Source organism: Bos mutus, chromosome 7 (assembly GCF_027580195.1).
Source record: "Bos mutus isolate GX-2022 chromosome 7, NWIPB_WYAK_1.1, whole genome shotgun sequence".
NCBI lineage: Eukaryota > Metazoa > Chordata > Mammalia > Artiodactyla > Bovidae > Bos > Bos mutus.
Genome location: NC_091623.1, coordinates 92227385 through 92253517, shown reverse-complemented (window position 1 = coordinate 92253517; position 26133 = coordinate 92227385). Strand labels below are relative to the sequence as shown.

Here is a 26133-nt window from a genome sequence, read left to right as displayed (position 1 = left end):
AAGGTACGTATCCAAGATCAATTAAAACATGTATTCATACAAAGCTTTGTAGCAGATGTTCACAGCAACATTTTTCACAATAGCCCCAAACTGGAATCAACTCAAATATCCATCAATGGATAAATGGATGAACAGAATGTGGTATATCCATACAATGAAATACTATTCACAATAAAAGGAATAAAGTGTTGATACATACTACAATATGGATGGACCTCAAAAATATTATGCCAAGTAAAAAAAGCCAACACACACAAAAAACTACATATTTTGAGACTTCTTTTGTCAGTCCAGCAGTCAAGACTCTGCACTTCTACTGCAGGGAGCACAGGTTCAATCCCTGGTTGAGGAACTAAGATCCCACATGCCACATGGTGCGTGCAGTGTGGGAGTGAGAATTCACTGCCAACAGACACAAGGGAAATGTTCTCAAACTGGATAGTGCAGATGGCTGTACAGCAGTACAAAGTACTAAAACTGGTCTAACTTGTCACCCTCAAAATGAGTGAGGTTTATGATATGTAAATTATATCTCAATAGAACTGTTTTAAAAGAAAAATATACATCAATAGAACTGAAAATAGAAAAATTGAGAAATTTGATGGCACAAAAAGCTGGTTATTTGAAAATCAATAAAATTGGTAAACAAAACTGACAAACTCTAGCAAGACCAATATCCACAATGAAACAGTGGGTATCACTACAGACCTCACAGACATTAAAAAGAAAATAAGGGGATATTACGAACAACTGTTTACACATAAACTTGACAATCTGGATGAGATGGATCAATTACTCAAAACTAAAAGATGCCACAAGCTACCCAGTGTAATATCAGTTCAGTTCAGTCGCTCAGTTATGTCCAACTCTTTGCGACCCTATAAATCACAGCATGTTGGATTATCTAAATAGTTCTATAGCTAGTAGAGAAACTGAATTCAGAGCTTAAAATTCCCCAAAAGAAATCTCTAGGCCCAGATGGTTGTACTGGAGAATTCTACCAAATTTTTTTTTTATCTTTATTTTGGTAAGACATTTCAGATTCCCTTGGATCACAGCATACCAATAAGCAAAATGTACCCTTACTGATTCACTACACATCAAGTCCCAAATTCCCAATCCTAGGAAAGCAAGCTGCAGAATACAAGTGCTGATAACAACTATAGGTAGCATTTGAAACAAAAATAAAAAAGCTTTCACCACTTAAGTCAAATGAGGCTTTAATCAAAAAGAGACAATTCCACAGGGCATCTTTTTTCAACAGTAATTAATTCATTCAAGTCTGATTCAAGCTCAACTGACAGTGTTATGTTTGAAGCAATTGAGAAAAGGCAATCAACGTATAAGTGGTATAATACAGTATGTACTAGATTTTGGGGCAATCTCCAACTGCATTCAATTTTTAGACCTTGTTTTGGAGTCTAATTAAACAAGAAGTAGAGCTCTGACCCCATTTGGAGGAATGCAACGAAATTGCTCAGTCTTGGCACAAAGTCATGTTGCAGTATCGATGCTCTTTAATCAACTTGTCCCACACTAACTGATTCTCCAACAGCATACTTTCTCCAGCTACAACTTTGAAGAACACACAATTTTGGGGGTTTTTTCTAATTTTATTTTTTTTTAATTTTTTAACTTTACAATATTGTATTGGTTTTGCCATATATCAACATCAATCTGCCACAGGTATACACGTGTTCCCCATCCTGAACCCTCCTCCCTCCTCCCTCCCCATACCATCCCTCTGGGTCGTCCCAGTGCACCAGCCCCAAGCATCCAGTATCGTGCATCGAACCTGGACTGGTGACTTGTTTCATATATAATATTATACATGTTTCAATGCCATTCTCCCAAATCATCCCACCCTCTCCCTCTCCCACAGAGTCCAAAAGACTGTTCTATACATCAGTGTCTCTTTTGCTGTCTCGTATACAGGGTTATTGTTACCATCTTTCTAAATTCCATATATTTGTGTTAGTATACTGTATTGGTGTTTTTCTTTCTGGCTTACTTCACTCTGTATAATAGGCTCCAGAAGAAAATTCTGTACTTCCAGTTTTAAAAAGTAGACAATCTATGGAGGCAACCATTTATATATCTGAGTATACACACTGATACTTCATGTTGTAAGAGAAGCTTTGATTTCAGAAGCATCATTTCATGAACATAGCATCAAGTATTTACACAATACATGTTTCATACAACATAATTTTAGAAACTTCAAGTAGCACAAAATTATAAAATTTTTTATCAAATTCAAGTTTCCAGTGATCTTAAAAAACAAAAGGCAGATTACAACTGCTTTTGTTCAACTGAAATATCCAGTCATGGTTATTATCTAGAAAATGCTAAAGTTATGTGAAAAAATATAGTCAAAGAAATGATTTTCAACCCTTTAAATATGCACAGCTAAACAGAAAATAAGAGGTTTGTCTCGCATGAGTAATTACGTCAAGGTGCTTTACAATCCTCAGCTGCTATTAGACACTATTTCAGGTTTTACATAATTTCCACAATCTTAATGCCACCATTTTCATTCAGATAAAATAAATGACCTTTTGAAGTCATTGACATCAGAAATGATACTTACGGACAAGAATGATAACTAGAAGCTGGGGAAAAACAGGTCTTTAGCAGTTTCTCTCCAAGTATGAGGAAAGCCATATAATCAATATACAATAGATATAATAGTTTAATGGGCATATTGTCTGACTTTTCTGTTTTCCTCTTAGCCACACACACACACACAAACCAAATCTCTGCTCAAAGCAGGCACACTTGAGCATGCTATAGGGTCTGCATATGATTTTCCCTAATTTCCTAACCATCCAGACCCTGAAATCCAAGTATTTCAATGAAAACTCTTCTCTCATTTGCATGAAGTCTGAGTCACTTTAAGTAACCCACACTAAAATTCTACCAAATTTTTAAAGAAGAGTGGACATGAATTCTGCCTAGTCTCTGAGAAAACAGAAAACACTCTCCATTTCCTTTAATGAAGTAACTATTACCCTGATATCAAAAGCAAACAAAGAAAGCACAAAAGAGAAAACTACAAAACAATACTCCTCATGAATACAGGTACAAAAACTCTTTAAAAATTATTAGCAAATAGAATTCAGCAATATGTCAAAAGAACTACACTTCATGACCAAGTGGAGTTTATTTCAGGGATGCAAGGCTGAGTCAATATTTGAGTTAATATAATTCACTTTATCAATAGGCCAAAGAAGAAAAACCACATGATCATACACACTGATGCAGAAAAAGCATGTGACAAAATTTAATACCCGTTTATGGGAAAAAACACCCCAAGAAAGCAAGGAATAGGGGAGCTCTTCCTAGAGTAATAAAGAGCAACCACACAAACCTAAAACAAATACTATACTTAAAAGGCTAAATTCCCCCCGGTAAGACAAAGATGTCTGTCATTATTTTTTAACATACTAGAAGTTCTAGATAGACAGTGCAGTAGGCTAGAAAAAGAAAGAAAAGACATACAGATGGAAACAAAGAAGTAATACTGTGCTTCTTGCAGATAATATGATTGTCTACATAGGAAAATCCCAAAGAATCTACAAGAAAACTCCTAGAACCAGAAAGTGACTTCAGCAAGGCTGTAGGATACAAGATCAACATATAAAAATGTATTCTATTTCTATATACTATCATTGAACACGTGGAACTGAAATTAAAAACCTGACACCAGTTAACAACTATTCAAAAAGTAAAATTCTTAGGAATAACTAACAGAATATTCACAGAACTTGTAGGCTGAAACTTTTTAAACACTGATGAGCTCTTTGCCGCATCTACTGCGAGAACGAAGACCATTCTCAGCAACCAGACTGTCGACATCCCAGAAAATGTCGACATTAACTTGAAGGGACGGACAGTTATTGTGAAGGGCCCCAGAGGCACCCTGCGGAGGGACTTCAATCACATCAATGTAGAACTCAGTCTCCTTGGAAAGAAAAAGAAGAGGCTCCGTGTTGACAAATGGTGGGGAAACAGAAAGGAACTGGCCACTGTTCACACAATCTGTAGTCAAGTACAGAACATGATCAAGGGTGTTACACTGGGTTTCCGTTACAAGATGAGGTCGGTGTATGCCCACTTCCCCATCAATGTTGTTATTCAGGAGAATGGTTCTCTTGTGGAAATCCGAAATTTTTTGGGTGAAAAATACATACGCAGGGTTCGAATGAGGCCAGGGGTTGCCTGTTCAGTATCTCAAGCCCAGAAAGATGAGTTGATTCTTGAAGGAAATGACATTGAACTTGTGTCAAATTCAGCTGCTTTGATTCAGCAAGCCACCACAGTTAAAAACAAGGATATCAGAAAATTTTTGGATGGTATCTATGTTTCTGAAAAAGGAACAGTTCAGCAGGCTGATGAATAAGATCTCAGTGATCCTGCTGCAGAAACAACAAGATAGATGGTTCTATGGACTCAGTTGTGATGTTTTAAAGAGACAATAAAAACTCTTGATTTGAGGAAAAAAAAAAAACACTGATGAAAGAAATCAGAGTAAACAAATGGAGAGAAAGACACACAGTATTTATGGACTGGAAGACTCAGTAAAGATGTCAGTTCCCCCCACTTTAAGTTGTGACTCCTATCAAAATACAAGCAAATGTTTTTTGTAACATAGACAAGCATATCCCAAAATTATATGTAAAGGCACAGGCCCTAGAATAGCTAAAACAATCTTGAAAAAGAAGTTGGAGAAATTAATCTAACCCACTTTAAGACTTATAAAATAGTCACAGTAATCAAGACACACAGTTCAATGAAACAAAATAGAGAACTGAGAAACAGACCTACAAAAGTAAGGCCAATTTTTTTTTTTAAGCCATAAAGATTTATTGGCTCACATAACTCAAGTCCAGGAGTAAGTAGGTGTCATGATTAGTTTGATCCAGAGGCATAAATACATCACAAAGACCAATTTCTTTCCTTCCTCTATTTAACATACAGTGGTATTCTTCATGGTGTAACTTCACACTAAGGCTGCCTGCCTCCTCTGTGGTCTTAACATGGTTCCTACCAACTCTTTCATTCTTCCATTTCCTGAGGAATAAAAGACATCTTTCTTAAATCCCAGCATACCCCTCCCTTCAACTTTGTTTGGCCAAGTGGTTTGTTTTTGTTTTGGCTCCGAGGCTTGTGAGATCTTAGTTCCTGACCAGGGATTGAACCTGGGCCACAGTGGTGAAAGCACTGGATCCCAGGAAAGTCCCAAGGTCAAGTGTTCTTTGACAAAGGCGCAAGCGATTCAATGTAGTCTTTTCAACAAATGGTACTGAGACCAATGGTCATCCATAGTTTAAAAAACTGACTCTCAGCAATTCCCTGGTGGTCCAGGGGTTAGGATTCCATGCTTCCACTGAAGCGGGTATGGGTTCCATCCCTGTTTGGGGAACTAAGATCCCAGAAACCACATAGCTTGACCGAAAAAAGAAAAGAATGGATTTTCAATCTAAAAGACAGAATATGTTTTTCATTTCTTGTATAAATACCTAAATGCCTATGTTAGAGGAAAACATAGGAGAAAAAAATCTTCAGGACTTAGGGTATGTGAACAGTTCTTAGATATGACACCAAAAGTATGATCCATAAGATAAATTGCACATCATTAAAATTTCAAACTTTTGCTTTAGGAAGAGACTAGGAAGAAGATGAAAAAATAAGCTATAGGCTGGAAGACTATGTATCTGACATAAGTTCATATATCTGTCATGTATCTGACAAAAGTTCATATCTAGAATATAAAAATAATTCTCAAAATTCAACAGTAATAAAAATATCCAAATAGAAAATTGGCAAAACACAAAAACAGGCTTCTCACTAAATTGATGGCAAATATGCATATGAAAAGATTATTATTAGCCAATACAGAAATTAAAACCAAGAAATATCATACACTTATTAAAGCAGATAAAATACAAAAACAGTGACAATATCAAATGCTGGTAAAAAATACGGGGAAACCTGGATCTCTTATAAATTGCTGTTGGGACTCTAATGGTCAAATCCTCTGGAAACTAACCATAGGCTTACCATTTGATACAGCAATTGCACTTCTGGGCATATAAGCTACAGAAATACAACATATCACAAAAACTTGTACACAATGTTCATAGCAGCCTTATTTGTAATAACCCCCAATTGGAAACAACCTAGATGTCTTCCAAGAGGCAAAGTTAACTGTGGTTTATCCCTAATGGGATATTACTCAGCAGTAAAAAGAAACATTGATTTTGATACCTGCAACAACACTGAAAGATCTTAAGAGCATTATGTTGAGTAAAAAAAAAAAGTTAATCTCAAAATGTTACATAGTATATGCTACCATTTATATAATGGTATATATAGAATGACAAAATTATAGGAATGGTAAACTGATTGGTTGTCACTGGGGGTTAGGGCAATATGAGGCAGTTCTTTGCAGTGATGGAATAATTCTGTATTTGATTGTGGTGGTAGTTACATAAATGCATGCAGATGATAAATTTGCATAGAACTATACGTATACATACACAAATGAGTACATGTAAAAATTGCTGAAATTTGAATAAGGTCTGTAGATTATAGCAATGTTAATTTCCTGGCTTTGATAAACTAAAAAGAAAGATACTATTAGAGGAAGCTGGGTGATGAATACTTGGGACCTCTGTACTGTCTTTGCAACTTCCTGTGAGTCTATAATGATTTTTAAATAAAAGCTTTTAAAAGTACATGTACTTGGGACTTCCCTGGTGGTCCAGTGGTTAAGACTCTGAGCTTCCAATGGAGGTGGCATGGGTTCAATCCCTGGTTGGGGAACTAAGATCCCACATGCTGCATGTCCAATAAATAAATAAAATGTTAAGAAAAGTATATGTACCAAATAATACAGCTTAATAGATGAAACAACAAATGAATCAAAACTGATATACTTGAACAGAGAAAGAGAAATCTATATTTTTAGTTAGAGATTTCATCTCTCCTCTGTCAGTGATAGAGTACACAAAAATCAGTAAAGATACAGAAGGCCTGAATGACACAATCAACCAATTTGACCCAGATAACTAACAGCAGAATACACACTGTTTTCAGGTGTTCAAGGAAGATCAATCAACATAGAATAAATTGATGATGAAAAGTTATTTGGGCAATCCTAAAATACTTGGACGGAGAAGGCAATGGCAACCCACTCCAGTACTCTTGCCTGGAAAATCCCATGGACAGAGGAGCCTGGTAGGCTGCAGTCCATGGGGTCGCAAAGAGTCGGACGCGACTGAAGCAACTTAGCAGCAGCAGCAGCAAAATACTTGGAAATTAAACCACACACTTTTAAATAAATCATGGGTCAAATAAGAAACTGCAGGATGTATTATAAAATATTATGAACTGAACTATAATGGAAATGTCAAATCCAAAATCAGTAGGCTGCAGCTAAAGATCAGAGAAAATTTATTTAAATGCTTATATTTTTTAAAAAAGAAAAGCCAATGATTCTAGCTACAACCTTAAGCAGTTAAACTAAATAAAAAATAGGAAATAATAAAGATGAGTAGAAATTAATGAAATGAACATATAAAGAATAAAAAATCAATGAAACCAAAAATTGTTACCCTAAAAAAATCAGACAAAGAAATTATGAGTAAACTACAGATCAGTATATTTCATAAACATTCATGAAAAAATATACATAGTATTACTATATTGAGTCCAGCAATCAAGAAAAGACTAGACTATGATGACCAAGTTGAGTATATTCTAAAACTGCAAAGTTGATTAAACATTCAAAATCAATATGTGATTAATATATTTATATTTTATTAATATTAATGCATTCAATTGATATATGATTAAACATATTAAAACAATATTAAACATTCAAAATCAATATTAAACAGAGTTAAATAGAAAAGTTATATGATCAGTTCAACAGATGAAAAAATTTGACAAAAATTTAACACTCAATGATAAACTCTCAACAAACTAGAAATAGAGGGAACTTCCTCAATCTAGGTTCATGGAGTTATAATGAGGAAAGAGTAAATGCTTTTCCTCAGAAAAGATCAGAACCAAAACAAGGATTTCCACTCCCACCATTTATATTTAATTTTGTCCTCAAAGTATTAATCAATGCAATAGAGCAAGTACAAGTAGACATCCTCGCTTTGTCTTTATTTGCAGAAAACATATTGTATATGCAGAGAAACCTAAAGAATCTACCAAAAAAATTGTAGATCTAATTAGGCCACTTATTGAGCACTCAGGACAGAAGGTCAATACACAAAAATTAACTATAATTCTGTATACAGCAATTATTAATTAGAAAATGAAATTTTAAAATGCCATTTACAGAAAACATTAAATGCTAAGCAATGAATTTATCAAAACATAAGATGATGATTGACATTCAGAAATCAGCTGCATTTCTTTACACTAATGATGAAATACCGGATAAGGAATGTAAAAAAAAACTTTTTAGAATACCAAAAATAAAACCTAGGAATAAATGTGACCAAGGAAGCAAAAGACTTAAACACTGAGAACTATAAAACATTAATAAAGGAAATTAAAAAGGATTCAAAGAAATGGAAAGACAACCCATTCTCTTAGATTGGCATAATTAATATTGTTAAAATGGCAATACTCTCCAAATCAGTCTACCGATTTAATGTGACCCCTATCAACTTATCCATGACATTTTCCACAGAACTAGAAAAAATAATCCCAAACCTAAATGGAACCATAAAAGACCCAGAACTGCCAAAGCAGACCTGAGGTAAAAACAAAGCAGGAGGCATGACCTTCCTCAACTTCAGACCATACTACAAAGTTACAGTAATCAAAAGAATGTGGTATTGGTACAAAAATAGACATGTGGAACAGAAAAGAGAGACCAGAAATAAACACACACATATACAGTTTTCAACAAAGGAGGCAAGAATATAAAACAGGAAAAAAGACAGTCTCTTTAGCAAGTGGTACCGGGAAAGTTGGAAAACTGCATGTAAAATCAATGAAGTTAGAACACACCCTCACATCAGGCACAAAAATAAACTTAAAGTGACTTAAAGACTTAAACATAAGACATGACACCATAAAACTAGAAAAGAGCATAGGCATTCTCTGACATAAATCATACCAATGTTTTCTTAGGTCTGTCTTCCAAAACAACAATAAACAAATGGGACTTAATCAAACTTAAACGCTTTTGCATAGCAAGGGAAACCAAAAAAAAAAAAACACACCTATGGAATGGGAGAAGATACTTGCAAATGATACAATTGACAAGCGCTTAATTGCCAAAATGTACAAACAGCTCATACAACTTAACAACAAAAAACAGAAACCCCAATGAAAAAAAATAGACATTTCTTCAAAGAAGATATACAGATGGTCAGTAGGCACGTGAAAAGATGCTCAATGTGACTAATAGAGAAATGCAAATCAAAACTACAAATAAGGTACCACACATCACACCAGTCGGAACGGCCATCATTTAAAAGTCTACAAATAACACATGCTGGAGAGGGTGAGGAGAAAAGGGAACCCTCCTATACTGTTGGTAGGAATGTAACTTGGTGCAGCCACTATGGAAAACAGTATTGATGTTTCTCAGAGAACTAAAAATAGAATTACCATATGATCCAGCAATCCCACCCATCAGCATATATCCAGACAAAGTGAAAGTTGCACAGTCGTGTTGGACTCTCTGTGACCGCCATGGACTACAGCCCACCAGGCTCCTTTATCCATGGAATTCTCCAGGCAAGAATACTGGAGTGGATTGCCATTTCTTTCTTTACGAGATCTTTCCAACCCAGGGATCAAACCCAGATCTCCCACATTACAGGCAGATTCTTTAGCATCTGAGCCACCAGGGAAATACCACCATTTAAAATGACACATGTATCCTTATATTCATAGCAGCACTATTCACAACAGCCAAAACATGGAAATAACCTAAATATGTACTGATAGATGAATGGATAAAGATGTGGTAAGTATATACAATGGAATACTACTCAGCCATAAAAAGAAATAATACCATTTTCAGCAACATGAATGCAACTAGAGATTAGCATACTAAGTGAAGTAAGTCAGAAGGATGATATCATATGATATCACTTCTATGTGGAACCTAAAATATGGCACAAATGAACCTATCTACAAAACAGAAACAGACTCACAGACATAGAGATCAGACTTGTGGTTGCCAAGGGGGATGGGAGGAGGGAGAGGGATGGATTAGGAGTTTGCAATTGGTAGGTGCAAACTATTACATTTAAAATAGATAAACAAGGTCCTACTGTGTAGTACAGGAAACTATATCCAATTTCCATTATGGTTTATCCCAAAAGAGTATAAAAAAGAATGCATATGTGTGTATAACAGCCACTTTCCTGTATAGCAGAGATTGGCACAACATTATAAATCATCTATAATTCAATAAAAAAAACAGAACATAAGACGATCTGCACACTGAAAAACACAAAATACTGCTTAGAAATACGAAAGAATTCTTAAGAGACATTTCATGTTCACGGATTGAAAAATTTAATAGCTACTTTTTCCCAAATTGAAGCTATAGATTCAATGAAACCCTAATCAAAATCCAGAAGCTTTTTTTTTAAAGTGACAGGATGATAACAAAATTTATTATATAAAATTAAAATATCTAGAATAGCAAAAACAATTTTGAAAAGGAAAACAAAATTGGACAATACTACCTGATTTCAAGGCTTTATTACAATGCTACAAATATATATGCATTAGAACAAGAGATTCCAGAAATCTATGGTCAAATGATTTTTAAGGAAGGTGCCAAGATTATTTAATGGGGAACTGATAGTGTTCTCAGCAAAAGTTTTCAAAGGGACAACTCACTATCCCTTGGGAAAAATATGAAACTTTACTCTTACTTCACACCATATACAAGCATAAACATGAAATGAATTGTAGACCAAACTATAAATGATAAAACTATAAAATTTCTGGAGGAAAATACAGGAGAAAATGATAAGAACTTTCAACAGCCAAAGACTTCTTAAACAGAACATAAGTAATACAATTATAAAAGAAAGAAATTGATAAACTGGGTTTTATCAAAATTATAACTTTGACTCTTCAAAAGATACTAAGAAAATGAAAAGTCAGCCTTTAAGACAAGTCACAATAACCACAAAACATGTGCTAAAAAACTCAGATACAGAATACATTTTTGAAAACTTTCATAACTCAATTTTAAGAAGACAACTCAGATAGTGATGAACAAAAGATCCAGTCTTCAAGAAGAAAACATGCAAACAGCTAATAAAGGGACTTCCCTGGTGGCACAGTGGGTGGGAGTCCACCTGCTAATGCGGGAGACACGGGTTCGATCCATGTTCTGGGAGGATTCTACATACCGTGCAGCAACTAAGCCCGTGTGCCACAACTACTGAGCTCAAGCTCTAGAGCCCATGTGTCTCAACGACTGAAGCCCGCATGCTCTAGGGTCTGCGAGCCACGACTGATGAGCCCCTGCAACTACTGAAGCCCCCTCAACCTACAGCCACCAAGCCACAACCACAGAGCCCACATGCTGCAACTACTGAAGCCTGTGAGACCAAGAGCCCGTGCTCTGCAACCAGAGAATCCACTGCAAAGAGAAGCCCACACTGCAGCTGGAGTAGCGTCCACTCTCTACAAGGAGAGAAAGTGCGGGCACAGCAACAAAGACCCAGCACAACCAAAAATTAACTTATCTTTTAAAAAAGGAAAAATAGCTAATAAACACATGAAAAGATGTTCACTATCTTTATTCAACAGGAAAACAAAGTCACAATGATAGAGTACTACACACCCACTACGGTGGCTAAAATTTAAAAGTCTGGCAATAGGAAGCATTGGTGACGATATGAAGCATGTGGAACTCTCTTACACTTCTGATGTGAATGTAAAGTGATACCACTGCTTTGAAACCCAGTTTCTAAACTTCTAAAGCTAAATATAAACCTTCTGTATTATATGACCCAGCAATCATGCTTTTAGTTATTTATCCAAGAAATAACACACACACACACACACACACACATATATATATATTTTTTTTTTTACAAAATAAGGCCTACGAAAAGAGGTTGCTGTGCTATGCTTAGCCATGTCTGACTCTTTGCAACCCCATGGACTGTAGCCTGTCAGGCTCTTCTGTCCATGGAATTTTCCAGGCAAGAACACTGGAATGGGTTGCCATTTCCTATTCCAAGGGATCTTCCTGATCCAAGGATCAAACCTGTGTTTCTTGTGTCTTCTACACTGGCAGGCAGATTCTTTACCTCTGTGCCACCTGGGAAGACCTCTGTGCCACATACAAAAAGACTTGTACAATAAATGTTCATATAACCTTAATCCAGAACACCACCTAACTGAGAACCACCCAAATGTCCATCAACAGGTGAGTGGATACACAAATTGTGATATTTACATAATACAACATGCATATGTGTGCATGCTCAGTCGTGTCTGACTCTGCAACCTCCCAGATGCTAGCTCATCATGCTCCTCTGTCCATGGAATTTTCCAGGCAAGAATACGGAAGTGGGTGCCATCCCTTTCTCCAGGTGATCTTTCCCATCCAGGGATCAAACCCACATCTCCTGCATTGGCAGGGAAATTCTTTACCACTGAGCCATCAGAGAAGCCTACATAACACAATACTGCTCAGCAATAAAAACGAACAAGCTACTGGTACATGCAACAATATGAATGAATTCCAAAAATATGTTGAGCAAAAGAAGGCAGATACAAATGAGTACAAGTTGTAGGATTCCATTTAGATAAAATTCTGGATTGCAGTGACAGGAAGCAGATCAGTATTGGCCTGGAGCCGGGGATGTGAGGATCTGATTTTGAAGGAGCATGAAGGAACTTTCTAATGTTATAGAAATGTTCTATATTTTGATTATAGCAGTGGTCACACAGGTGTAACTATCTGTCAAAATCCACCTTGGCTGTATAATTGTAAAAGGTACATTATACACACACACACACACACACACACACACACACACACACACACATATATAATACTGCAATGAAATTGACTTTAAAGAAATTTTAAAGCAAAGTTCAAAAGAGTACATACAATCAGCTCTCACTCTGCAAGGCAGTGCAGGACTGTAAAAATGACCATGTAAGCTGAAACTGTGTAACAAGTGACCTTAATAAACAATGTGGGGAAATATGATTATTCCATGACCTTTACAATTTTTAAAATGAAAACATTAAAGAATCCCTTGTAGGGCCATTAAACAGCAATATTTAATTACCACATCATAATCTAAAACACTAGAACCACTGAGAATTAAAGGGCTTTATTTCTTAATAAAAATCTTATCAGACTTCTCTGGTGGTCCAGTAGTAAAGAATCCATCTGCCAATGCAGGCGACATAGGTTCTATCCCTGGTCTGGGAAGATTCCACATGCCCTGGGGCAACTAAGCCCATTCGCCACAACTCCTGAAGCCCAAGTGCCCTAGAGCCTGTGCTCCACAACAAGAGAAGCTGCTGCAACAAGAGAAAGTCCACGCACAGCAACGAAGACCCAACACAGCCAAAGAACAAAAACTTATCAAGAAGAGTTTGAAGATGGTTTGGCTTCTTCTCATCCTATAACTTACACAGCAAGCATCTTTTCTATGCCTTGGCCAACTGTCATACACCTTTTAATGTTTGGATCAACTTCCAACATGATATGTATCCTCTGAGCTTTCAAAGTCAAAAGTATATCTCTGAGAGTTCCTGTAATGTGAACATTTTGCTGGTGTCATATTTTTCCTGGAGCATCATTTTTTCATCACAGCCACTTTCCTCACTTGTGTCATTATGTTCAACTTCACTAACTTCCTTTGGCTGCACTTCTCCAGACTCTTAAAGGCAACAGTGTCAACATTCCTGTGGCCACCATCTATTCTGTAACTCTATGTTCAATTCAAATTTTACTGAGAGTCTTTACACTTTTGTTTCTTGGCTGCACTTTCATTTTTGTCCGTCAATTCCCTCCATACATTTTTATACAATGTCATGTGGTTTTATCACTGGGAGACAAGACGCCAACACAACTATATGCTCTGCTATTTGTACATGAGCTAAATGACAGACGCACAATGACCAGTCACTACCTGACTGGAAGAAGCCACGCGACTGGTCACTGATCATGGTGCACATTTATTATTTGCAAAGTAATCTGTGGACAAGAGGGTCAACAGCAAAATTTGTACTTCATGCAGTTACTCAGTTAATATACTACGGAGACCAAAGTTTGAACTGTTTTTAGGAGAATGGTATTATTTCAACTGTGGTAAGTGAAATGTATGTATACTGTAACTGTAAAAAGCCAGGAACGACTGCATAGCCTGTTACTTTTTGTGTAAGAAAGAAATAAGAAAATATAAATATATATATACATTTTTTTTTTGCAAAAAGACACAGTGACTTACGAATGAGGCAGAAGAGATAAAGGAGGAGTGACAATTTACTGAGTATAACTTAAAACAAAGTTTTGACTTTAATTATGTAAATGCTTTACATATTCAAAAATACTAATCAGCACTTATTAGAGTGTGGAAAAACTAAAATTGCATGCAATAGAAACAAATACACTTAATTTCAAATGAATAACATAACCATATTACAAGTAACTTTGAGCACAGTACTTTGACTGATAGAAGCCAGATTCCTGGAGGAGAAAATGGCAACCCAATCCAGTATTCTTGCCTGGGAAATTCCATGGACAGGAAAGCCTGGTGGGTGGCAAAGAGTCGGACACAACTGAGCACACACACACACAAACATCCACGCAAGAGGTGCACACGACAAGAAACCAAGGCAGGACTTGAGCTAACAGCTAGAGAGAAGCCGAGGCCCTCATTCCAGCAACCTCTGAGGAATTAAACCAAACTCAAGACTCCTGGTCACAAAATGTTCACGATAATAAATGTTTGTTAAGTCTTTAAATCTTGAGCTAATTTGTTACACAGCAATGGATAACCAATACACTACCCAAAAAGGCCTACTTTAGATATAATCACAAGGAAGCATAAAACAAACCAAAATTAAGGGCATTCTATGAATCCATGACTTACAGTTTTTTTTAAAATATCAGCACAAGACAAAGCAAGGCTGAAGAACTGTTTCAGATTAAGGTAAACTAAAGAGACATGACAACTAAATGCAATGTGTGCACCTGGACTTGAAAGAATTACTGTAAAGTATGGGTAAAATTTGAATATACAAGGTACAGACAATCATATTGTATCAATGTTAAACGTTCTGATTTTCATTATTGATATTCAGTTATCTAAAGAATGTCCTTGTTAGAAAATACATAATGAAGTGCTCAGAAATAATGAGACATACCTACAAGTTATTCTCAAATGATTCATAAAAATAGTAACGTGTACAGACATGAATAGGTATACACACATGTGTACACACATATATGAATGATAAAGAGAGAAATGTAAAGGAGATGTAGCAAAAGACAAAGCATTAACAAGTGGGTAGGGGCTTGCCTAATGGTCCAGGGCTAAGACCACGCTACCAATGCAGGAGGCCCAGGTGCTATCCCTGGTCAGGGAACTAGATCCTGCATGCCACAGCTAGAGATCCCGCACACCCCAACCAAAGATTAAAGCTCCCACATCCTACAACAAAGCCAAACAAATAAACATTTAAAACCAGTAAGTAGGGAAATTGTATACAATTCTTTGTACAATTCTTGCAACCCTTTGGTAAATTTGAAATTATTTCTAAATAAAAAGTTTAAAAACACTTGCTGTGAAGGTACCTATCAAAATTACAAGCCTATTTTTTTCCTTTGACACAGCAATTCCACTTCTGAAAAGTTATCCCACAAATTTACTGTATACATACAAAATAATGTAGGTACAAGGCTATTCAACTCAGTGTTTGTAATGTTTGAAGACTGGAACAATCCATGTATTAATTTATTAACCAGGAGACTGATTAACAGCACAATAGAACACTAAGCAGGTATTAAAAAAAAACTTTTTAATGTATTATATGAAAATATTTTTCAAGGATACATTTTGAGGAGTGAAGAAAGCAAGATATAAAACAGTGTACAGTATGTTATCTCTTTTGTAAGAAAAGTGGGGAAATAAAAACACGTATCCACAATTCACCCATATTTGTATAAAGAAACGCTGAAAGGATACTTAAGAAACTAAGTTTACCTTTACAGTGTTAGGCTGCAGCCTGCAGGCCTATTAGCTCTGTAGTTGTCCAGCTGCAAAAGTGAAGAAAGCCCAGAGACCGTGACAGAGACATCAATAATTTGTCGGACAGGGAATTTTAGAAGTCAGAAGGTCGTGGAGCAATACCCCACTGTGAACAGCACACAGCAGTCAGGACTTGGCAACAACTTCGCTGCTGCTGCTGCTGCTAAGTCGATTCAGTTGTATCCGACTGTTAGCGACTCCATGGACCGCAGCCTACCAGACTCCTCCATCCATGGGATTTTTCAAGCAAGAGTACTGGAGTGAGATGCCATTGCCTTCTCCGACCAACTTTGCTACTCATGGAAAATGGAGGCTACCATTTTTAGGCGGGAAATGAGGTCAGGTTGGCTTATCAGTTACCAGGGAAACCAGCTGCTGGGGCAGGGGGCAAGCACTTAGTTACTCATTAAACCCTATATTAAGACGAGTGGATACACGTGAGTAGGGGGTAAGCGATGCCGGGACTGGTAAAACAGCAGATGGACTGAGCAAGAAAACAGCTGTCCTGAGTGCCCTGATCATATACTCCGCCCCTACATACTCAGCATGACCTTTACAACTTGGTCCACCCTCTCTTCCAGGATATCCCTGGGGTCAGGTATGCATAAGTGCACTGCAACCACATACCACAACGCAATACTGCAGCTAAAGACTATCAAGAGTGAGATAACTGCTGAGTCACTTCAGTTGTGTCAGACTCTCTGCAACCCCACAAATGGCAGCCCACCAGGATGCCCCATCCCTGGGATTCTCCAGGCAAGAACACTGGAGTGGGTTGCCATTTCCTTTTCCAATGCATGAAAGTGAAAAGTGAAAGTGAAGTCTCTCAGTCATGTCTGATCCTCAGCGACCCCATGGACTGCAGCTTTCCAGGCTCCTCCATCCACGGGATTTTCCAGGCAAGAGTACTGGAGTGGGGTGCCATTGCCTTCTCCAGAGTGAGATACCTAGTATGCCAAAAATAGTCATTCACCAGGATAGGGGCAAATTCTAGAGACAAGTGCTTACCAGCTCGATGGAGAAGGAATCTATGGTAGTGTTGTCCTGGTCTAAAGCTTTCATAGCAGAGGAAATACTGTGGGAGTCACCCGGCATATACACAACACTGAGTTTGAATGAGAGCACAGGTCCCACCTTGTGCTGCTGTTAGCATGTCCAGAGCCATCCTGTTTTGAAGGACCACTTGTCTCATTGGTGTGTCTCCTCAGACAGGAGAGTTATTGCATGTCTAGTATTATTTAAGGCATGTATGTTTAGCCAGTACTTCTACCTGCTACTCTACATCAATAGAAGCATCTCCCTGCACACCCAGCAATCACACACATTTCACAGTGAGGCCACCGCTGTTGCCCAGTCTGTGAACAGATTCCCTCTGCTCCGCCTAGGGATAAAATGTAAGATGTTTAATAGGTTGCTGCTGCTGCTGCTGCTAAGTCACTTCAGTCGTGTCCGACCCTGTGAGACCCCATAGACAGCAGCCCACCAGGCTCCCCTGTCCCTGGGATTCTCCAGGCAAGAACACTGGAGTGGGGTGCCATTTCCTTCTCCAATGCATGAAAGCGAAAAGTGAAAGTGAAGTCGCTCAGTCGTGTCTGACTCCTAGCGACCCCAGGGACTACAGCCTACCAGGCTCCTCCGTCCTTGGGATTTTCCAGGCTATAGTACTGGAGTGGGTTGCCATTGCCTTCTCCTGTTTAATAGGCACAGTACAGAAAATATCATGACCTTTGAGCAAAATACAAGCAGTAACAACACTGAGATAATACCAGCCCTGCCTGAGTTTTTGGTCTTGGCCTGTCCTCTCTCAGCATCCCCAGCTGTGCTGAGTACTGAAGAGGACGAATAACAAGACCACAGGTTAACACAGCAGTGCTTTTCTCCAGGAAGTATCTCTGATTAATTACCTTAGTACTCTGAGGTGGGGCCAGATAGAAGACAGATGAAATCTATAAGTTCCTTTCTTATTCTGTTGCTCACATACCCCGTGGCACATGCAAACCCAAACCACTGGGGACTTAACTGTCAGTCCCAGGGTCATTAAAGGACCCTGTGTGTAAATGTGTCTTTAACACATTAAAGGGGAACATTTAATGTGTTCCCCTTGGAGGGAGATCCTGTGGCAAGTGCAAAAAGCAAGTTATTGTCCTGACCAATGGTTGGCAATGGCCCTTCAGTGGTCAGCAGTTGAAATAAGATGGTTCAGGCAGTCATGTCAGCCATGGGGAGAGGCAGATGAAGCTTTACTTGCTTGCCAGCAGCTCACCTCTTGCTCTGCAATCCAGTTCCTAACAGGCCACAGACCACTACCAGTCCATAGCACGGGGCTTGAGGACCCCTGTTCTAAATAAATATTCCTTATGTGAAATAACAGTGATTAAGCATCAAGTTGAGACCAACAGTAATTTTTTGGACAGCACCGTGAGGCTTGTGGGATCTTAATTCCTCAGCCAGGGATGGAACCCTCACCCCTTGAAGTGGAAGCCTGGGGCCCTAACCTCTGGACTTCTAGGGAATTCCCAGAAATCAACATTATTAATGGTCATAGAACTTCTTTTGCCTTTGAGCGTATAGAAATTTCCCATATTTTCATGTGGGTAGATTATATGGGTGTATACATGTGTCAAAACTCAAAAATACAACCCTTGCATTTCACTGTATATAAATAATACTTTGATTTAAAAGGAGATTCAAGAAAATAAATTCCCCTCACCACCCTCACCTTACCTCCAGACTCACCCCCAAGAGGTTACTACTGTTAGTACCTGATTATGTTTACTTTCAAGCATTTTTATGTATACGTGAACGTGCGTGCTGTTTGTTTCCACAACAGGGATCATTTTACAATACATACACTGTTCTGCAACTTGCTTTTCCCACTTAAAAATATCTCAGGGATGTCTTTTCAAGTCCTTGTAAATCTGCAATCTACCTCAATCTCAGTAATTTTCTTTATTTTATGATAGGAAACACATTTACATGGTTCAAAAATCAAAATAATAAAACAGAGCACATGGAACTCTACTCAATGTTCTGTGGCAGCCTGGATGGGAAGGCAGTTTGGGGAGAACGGATACATGTATATGGATGGCTGAGTCCCTTTGCTGTCCACCTGAAACTATCACAACATTGTTAATCAGCTATACTCCAATTCAAAATAAAAAGTTTAATTTTTTAAAAAACAGCATTGGTTCTCACAAAAAAAAAAAAGAGTAAGATTTCTGCATATCTGCATATTAAGATTTCTGATTTCTGTTAGTCAATGAAGAGAGGAATAATGGGGGAAAAATGTGTTTCAGGCAAAGAAAACAAAAAAATGCATCATTCCTGCATCAAACTGGAAAAATAATATAGTGTAGAGCATGAGGGGAAGAGTGCCTTGAAAAAGTTCAAGAGGTAGGCAGGGGTCAGCTCATGCAATAGCATGCAGTCATACACTGGGTATTTTTTCCTACAGCAAGTGGAAACCTTTTATAAAAAGATTTTAAGAACACATAATCACTTTGTTTTTACCACACACATACACAAAAAAGAGAAAGTGTTAGTCGCTCAGTAGTGTTCAACTCCTTGCAACCCCATGGATGTAGCCCGCCAGGCTCCTCTGTCCATGGAATTCTCCAGGTAAGAATACTGGAGTGGGTAGCTATTTCCCTCTCCAGGGGAAATAGAGAGGGTGGGAGGAAAGTTTTGGAGGTGATAGAAATTTGTGGCATTGGTTGTGGTGATGGTTTCACTGCTGCTAAGTCGCTTCAGTCGTGTCCGACTCTGTGTGACCCCATACACGGCAGCCCACCAGGCTCGGCCGTCCCTGGGATTCTCCAGGCAAGAACACTGGAGTGGGTTGCCATTACCTTCTCCAATGCATGAAAGTGAAAAGTGAAAGTGAAGTCGCTCAGTCGTGCCCAACTCTTAGCGACCCCATGGACTGTAGCCTACCAGGCTCCTCCATCCTTGGGATTTTCCAGGCAAGAGTACTGGAGTGGGGTACCATTGCCTTCTCCGATGGTTTCACTAGAGTATACTTATCTCTAAGCTCACCAAGTTGTATGTATTAAATAAGTACAACTTTTTATATCTCAATAATACCTCAATAAGTTCATTTTTAAAAATGGTGACCATATGTCCAACCACACTCAATATTGGCACCTGGATGTTTCTCAGACTCTTAAACTTAACATGCTTACAACTCAATTCTTGATTTCTCTGAAATCTACCCTTCTCTAGCCTTCCACATATCACTAAATGGTACCTTTGTGCATCCAGTTCCTTCATTCAGAAACCTGGAAATGATTCTTGTGTCCTCCTTTTCATCCTTTGTATTTATTCAGTCAACAGTATTTCATTGAGAATCTATCATGTGCCAGGTAACAAGATTAGTTCAATTAAGACTATGAAGTGAAGTGAAGTGAAGTCACATGGACTGTAGCCTATCAGGCTCCTCCATCTATGGGATTTTCCAGGCAAGAGTGCTGGAGTGGATTGCCATTTCCTTCTCCAGGGGATCTTCCCGACCCAGGAATCGAACCCAGGTCTCCCAAATTTCGGGCAGACGCTTTACCGTCTGAGCCACCAGGGAAGCCCAATTAAGACTATAACAATAAACAGTCCCTTGGCCTTAAGGAGTTTACATCCAACCCACTCCATTATTGTCTTGTTGAATATGTTTCCTAAATATATCTCCAATCTACCCAATTTATATGTACAACCTTCTCTTGAATGCAGTCCAGCATCATTTCTTACCAGGAACAGTCTATCATCTGTTCTCCCTACTTCCATTTATAACCCTCATAAATCAATTCACCACACAGCAATCAGAGTAATCTTTTAAAAACTGAAATCATAGCACGTCTCTGCCTTTTATAAAATCTTTCAATAGCTCCTAAGTACAAGGTTACTTAAAAAATATCTCACTCATTTTCCGTTTCTAGCCTCTGCAGCCCTTTTTAATTGCTTACCTTTTTTCTTTTTTAAAGTCCTTTACTATTCCCTCTGGCTGACAATTTCTTCTTTAATCTCCTTGTTACCCAGCTAATTTATATTCATCCTTCAGACAGCATGCTAAGAATTATTTCCTGATAGAAGACTTACTGACCCTTCAAACCAGAATAGCCTTCTATATTACAAGCTCTCTTAGCATCCTGCTTTTCTCCTTGGTGGCATATATCAGACCTGTAAAGGTTTGTATCTTAGACTGGGGGCCCATTAATGCAGAAATCATAATGGCCTTGTTATTGCTGCATCCTTGGCACCTAGGACAGTGCCTTGCATATAGTAGGCGGTTAATAAATATTTGTTACAAAAATGAATGAATGATCAATCCACTACTAGACTAAGGGCAGACACTAGTATTTTCTCTGGTTTGGGGTGGACTCTTCCAACCTATTTCTGCAGAGAAGGGGAAGGCTGAACTTATGTAGAGATGGTTTAAGCTAATACTATATTCTCTTACATTATATTCTCACACGACATGAGAATAGAGCATCTCACACCTCTTGCTTTTCAAAAGCATGTGCAATATACAAAATCAATAGTTTTTCTATAAACGAGCAATGAACAACCAGAAAATGAAACAAGAAATACATTTTACAATATCCCAAACCATCAAATGTGTAGAAATAAAGATATACAAGACCTAAAACATTGTTGATAGAACTTAAGACCTAAATAAACAGAAATATGAGATATATACTATCCACCTGGATTGCAAGTCTCAACATTGTTAAGATAACCCCTCCACCAATAGATAATAGATTCAAGGCAATCAATCCCCTTTAAAATCCCTGAGGGCTTTTCCCCTATGGAAAATGACAAGACAATTTTAATTTATGTGGACAGGCAAAGGGCTAAGAATAGTCAAAACGGCACTGAAAAAAGGAGAAAAACTTGGGAGACGTTCTTACCTGACATCAAGACTTATAAAGTTAGAATAATCAAGCCAGGGTGGTAGTGGCAAAGGCATAGACAGATCAATGACATATGATGGAGAATCTAGAAACAGACCCACATATATCGATCAAACGATTTTCGACAGGGGTGCCAAAGCAGTTCAATAGGAAAAGGGAAATCTTTTTGACAAGTGATGTTGGAAAAACTGGGTATCCGTATGGGAAAAAAGAATCTTGACCCCTACCTCACTGAATCACTGCCTCGTACCACATATGCAAAAATCTACTTTAAATAAGGTAAACAGAAGAGTTGCCGCTAAGTCGCTTCAGTCGTGTCCTACTCTGTGCGACCCCACGGACTGCAGCCTACCAGGCTTCTCTGTCCATGGGATTCTCCAGGCAAGAACACTGGAGTGGGTTGCCATTTCCTTCTCCAATGCATGAAAGTGGAAAGTGAAAGTGAAGTCACTCAGTCGTGTCTGACTCTTAGGGACCCCATGGACTGCAGCCTACCAGGCTCCTCCGTCCATGGCATTTGCCAGGCAAGAGTACTGGAGTGGGGTGCCATTGCCTTCTCCAATAGAAGAGTCAAATATGTGCCCTTTGTTCACCAGGAATATTCACTGCCTTCTCTAACATACTGCCAGAACAATGTTAAATAAGGTAAATCCAATATATAAAGTGACACATATTGTTGAAATGCTTGCCTTTTCTTGGTTTTCAAGCTTTAGCAAATTTTTCAGGTAAGCATCAGAATCCAGTTTGAAGATGCCAAATTATCTGATTTGTTGAATTCCTTTTAGAAACCAACAGCTAAGCAGAATTTATAATAAAATTAACATATCTTGGACAACAGAATCCACACCAACAAAGGAACCCTACCGTGACTAAAAATCAGGCACACTCCAATGCATCTTCTTCTTAATATTCTCTTTCTCCTTACTTACCAGTAATCCTCCTTTCACTTTTTTCAGAGCTTCCATGTTATCCATTTTACCTATTTTCACTTTCCAAAGGTAACTATTTTCATGTGTGTGGTTGTGGTTGTTCTATTTCAGACCACAAGCTTCCAAAAAACTTGTAGTATTAATACAATTGGGAGTTTTACTTGCAAATGTTATTATATAATTCTTGAATTGTTTATAATCTGCAAGTTTGGTAAAATGGTATGCTACCATTATTTGGATCCATTTGTAAAATTACCTGGTCACAAGGAACAGTCTTGATTTGGCATTCTGCATTAGCTCCAATTCGCTTGAAGTATTTGAATCTGTCACAGTTGAGTAGGAGATATGGCCACTGGGTCCCAGATTGGGATGTGAGATGCACACTTGGGCAGTGGAGGTGCCAGGAGGGTTGTTTGCATCCACGTGGACCACGTATGAGGCCTGAGGGAAAACTGGCACGTGTTGTCGACACTGCTAGCCACTGTGCTGCCAGATGCTTCTTCTGGAGGAGAGTGGTGGCTTACTTCGGTCAGCAGCTGTGAGGGTGACAGTGTACTCCAGGGTTTGCTCCCACTCTAGGGCCCCATCCATGACAACCTTGTAGCAATTACTGGTGGAAGATTCAATTCTACAAGTGCATTTTCTTGTACCAGACACGTGACCTCCCTGTTTTCTCCTGAATCTAGATTCTGTGTTTTAAAACAGAGCAGTTACTATCTGAGGAGCAGAATCTTCAGGAATTACAAGAATAGAAGTAAAAACTATCTCTGGGGGAATTCCCTGGTGGTCCAGTGGTTAGGATGCTGAGCTTTCACTGATGAGGTCGAGGGTTCAATGCCTGATTGGGGAACTAAGATCCCATAAGCCATCAGGTATGGCAAAAAAAAAATCTCCAGTACTTTGTTGTCATCATCTAGAATTTTGATTTCAACAATGCTGGGAAATCAATCCACCCTCCCCGCCCTCACACACACCCCCTCATTCCTTCCTTTCAAACCATGGAATACTCTTTAATCTCTTCATATTCCAATTTATTTGAAGTTTTTATTTCTCCTCTACCACGATGAAGGCCAAACTGGATATGGGTATGCTGGGATCCACAGGCATTCCTGATCTCCACTTTTATGCCTTTGTCCAGGTCAGCAGCCCTCAGTCTCAGCACAGAGATGCCCAGGGGCATGTCTTCTTGAAGGCTGACTCTGTATAGAGTCTGGCTGAAATCGGAGGTTGGGAGGCTGTAGTTGGTGTTGACCACCAACTGGGTCAACTCAGTTGGATCCCACCAACTCAGTTGGGATCTGAGCAGTCCTGCTTCTGGTGCTCCTTGCTATCTAATGCTGTCAGGACTAAGTGATTCGACCTCTGCTTTTCTCAGGCTACTGATTTCTCTAACAAGTTCAGTCTATTTGTTTCCACTGTTGGTCTCTCACTTCCAAGACAAATACACAGTTGCCGCTAGCATGATAATTTTGCAAAGGAACTGCTTTCAACATTAGGATCTTTTACAGGTACTATTGCAAATCTTGCTCCAGGCTGAGTCAACTAACATATTTAACACAACAGCATTCCTGCTGAACTGGGGAGTATTATCATTTATATTTTGAATATATTAATGTGAAAAACATTAAAAGAATTTTCAACTACTATTTATAATGTTTGATACAAAACGTAGTGTGTGGGCATATCAGCTCCAGGTCCATCCCCACTTTCTTCACTTCAAGTGAGGTATTGTTTTTCCACATTAACCTGAAACTTCTGAGCCCATTAATTTCTGGACAACCAGCCCCAGATTTTTCACAAGGTCTGATTAGGACAGCCACCCAGAGGAAACATAATGGGATCTCCTGTTTATCTGTTTCCACATGGGCTGATAGCAGTACTCTGGGTCTCTACTCTAGAACTGCAAACTGAAGAAATCAGAAGCCAAGGTTCTGAAGAGTTGAGAACAAAGAGAAAAAGCTGTTTCTTACTGGAATCTGCAAGCTGAAAGGCAGTAGCACAGTCTTACTTGGGCAATTAAATATTCTTGGAGATTTATATTCTCGATGACTCCAGCATACGCAGTCGAAGTGATGACTTCTTTTTATTTCTTCTTGTCATTTAAAAATATTATTAGGTTGAGTCTTTCTTTTTATTTATTTTTTAATGTTTTTCCTCTTTATTTTTTGGTGGGGAAAAGACTTTACTTTTTTCATAGACACAGTCTCAGGATGAACTACTGGCTGGATCTTCAGTTGTAAACATATAGAAAGCTTCTAGGAAGTTTCACAATATAGAAATCTTATGGACTGTGGCATCTATTTTAAAATTTTAATTAATCTCCAATTCCTTAGAGTTAGATAGATCAGAGAGTTGGCTCTTTTTAGGAGTTTGATGTAGAAGGAAAGCACAAATAAAATGGGTTTTGCATTATGATTTTCTCCCAGGATACTACTTTCTAATCACTGAATTCAAGCCTTTTATTATTTAGAATGTATACAAACTACTGTGTGAAATTTTTCAGAGAACTAAAGATGAACTAAGAAATTACACTTGTTCTCAATGATTATTAAACATATTAGATCCTTTCATGGCTTCTCTTGGAGAAATTGTGGAAATACTGATTTCTTTTTACATATAGATAAACCACAGACTGGTTCCAAATAGGAAAAGGAGTACATCAAGGCTGTATATAGTCATCCTGCTTCTTTAACTTATATGCAGAGTACATCATGAGAAACGCTGGGCTGGAAGAAGCACAAGCTGGAATCAAGATTGCCAGGAGAAATATCAATAACCTCAGATATGCAGATGACACCACCCTTACGGCAGAAAGTGAAGAGGAACTAAAAAGCCTCTTGATGAAAGTGAAAGTGGAGAGTGAATAAGTTGGCTTAAAGCTCAACATTCAGAAAACGAAGATCATGGCATCTGGTCCCATCACTTCATGGGAAATAGATGGGGAAACAGTGGAAACAGTGTCAGACTTTACTTTGGGGGGCTCCAAAATCACTGCAAATGGTGATTGCAGCCATGAAA

The 26133-nt window shown here is 38.3% G+C and overlaps 1 protein-coding gene and 1 pseudogene across 1 annotated transcript in view; one reads left to right on the top strand and one right to left on the bottom strand.

Moving 5' to 3' along the window:
- LOC102267002 (protocadherin gamma-B7) overlaps positions 1-26133 on the bottom strand; it is a 100073-nt gene that overhangs the window by 53395 nt on the left and 20545 nt on the right.
- LOC138988467 (large ribosomal subunit protein uL6 pseudogene) lies at positions 3791-4496 on the top strand (annotated as a pseudogene).